Source organism: Nomascus leucogenys, chromosome X, assembly GCF_006542625.1.
Source record: "Nomascus leucogenys isolate Asia chromosome X, Asia_NLE_v1, whole genome shotgun sequence".
NCBI classification, from domain to species: domain Eukaryota; kingdom Metazoa; phylum Chordata; class Mammalia; order Primates; family Hylobatidae; genus Nomascus; species Nomascus leucogenys.
Window position 1 is genome coordinate 74,122,538 of NC_044406.1, and position 1,629 is coordinate 74,124,166.

Sequence of the window (1,629 nt, forward strand, 5' to 3'; positions counted from 1 at the left end):
CACCCAGCGTGTAGCGTAGGGCGAAGGGAACAATGGAAGTGGCGTCCAGTCCCTGAGCTTTCCTCCCGCCTCGGGCGGAGTTTTCCTCTTCAGCCGCAGCCGGGGGCTGGAGGAATTGAGGGAAGTAAGGGTTTTCCCCCTTAGCCAACCTCCTCTTTCCCTAGGCCAGAGCCCCAGGGAGCTAGAGCCGTCGTTGAGACCGTCGGTGGTTTAGGCTGACGGGAAAATGGCGGAAAACAAAACGGTGAAGTGAAGAATGCAGCGTCCCCCTGGCATTTTCTCTCAGCTATCCCTCCACCCCATATTCCTTTCACTGGCGCCCCAGTCGCCTCGCCCCCGCCCCCTGACCGAGCTAATAGTAACCTTTGGAATGCGCGAGGGATGGCGGCGTGTGCAAGGAAGTGGCACCGAATCGGCATTTTAGGGGATTGGGAGCCGTCAGAGCCTGGGAGTTGGGGGGAGGGGGGGGCGTGTGCGACAACTGTCGCCTACACTAAAACACCACCATTTTGGTTCCCAACCGTCTCCCACGTAGCGGGGCAGAGGAAGCTGGAGGAGGCTGAGGGGCTGGGCAGCGCGGCGTGGGTAGCAGCGGTGGCGACCGCTGCACCAAGTGAGAGGAGGGAGGAGGGGAAAGGGTATTCTTGTCTCATCGGTTTCTTCCTTTCTACTGCGAAGGTTCTCTTGTTAGGTTTAAGATCTAGTCAGATGGGTAATACCTCAGAGGGCACGTGTGTGCATTCTGCTCGAAATGATTGAAACTTGGCATGGTCGTGGGAAAAGGAGACTTATGCGGGAGGAGGGCTGCGTCCAAAGCTGCAATACTGCTACTTGCCAGGGCTCCTTTGTCTCCCATCTCTGCAAATACTACTTTCGCATTCTCTTGTTCTGCCGCCTTACCATTTCTCATCTATCTGTCACCCTATTGACATCACTAAGAAGCTAGGTCCTGAATGAGCTATGTTAGAAGAGACAGATTTTCTTTTTGGGATTTCTACTCCCCATGCATTAATGGAAAGATGTTTACTTGAAGCGTACTTGGTGGGTTATCTCCATTCAATAAGGATGTGAGATACACTCTAGAGAAGACCAAGAAGCCTAGCTATCTCTAATGATTATTAAATACTTAACACACTGCTCTTTTCATACCTCATTTATTATTGATTTTATTGAAACTTCCTATGTGGGGAAAGATACTCCGGTTTATTTATTTGGTATTCACACAGTGTAATACTTTTATAATAGTTGCACTATGTGTTGTAATTTTTACACTTCATTGAGTGCTAGTGCAGACTTTTCAGTATGGATTTGGCAAGGATAAAGCTTGCCCTTGATTCTCTTTCACTTTCTAAAATAAGGTGTTGTTTGTGATTTTTAAGATGTGCTTTAGAGAAGATTTTGGTTTAATCAAGTGGTAGCATTCTAAGTATAATAACGTTGCTAATGTAGTCAGTAGTTGTTTTTGTTGGAATCCTTTGGGTTGCTTTTAAGATTACTTTAGATTTGAGCATATGAACCCTTCCCAGCCTCACTATGCAAGTTCAGGTGTAAAGAAAAATATTAAGTTGTGTAAGAAACTTAGTTTAAAATATTTTAAAGTATCTGATTTTGAATGTATTTTTATAATAG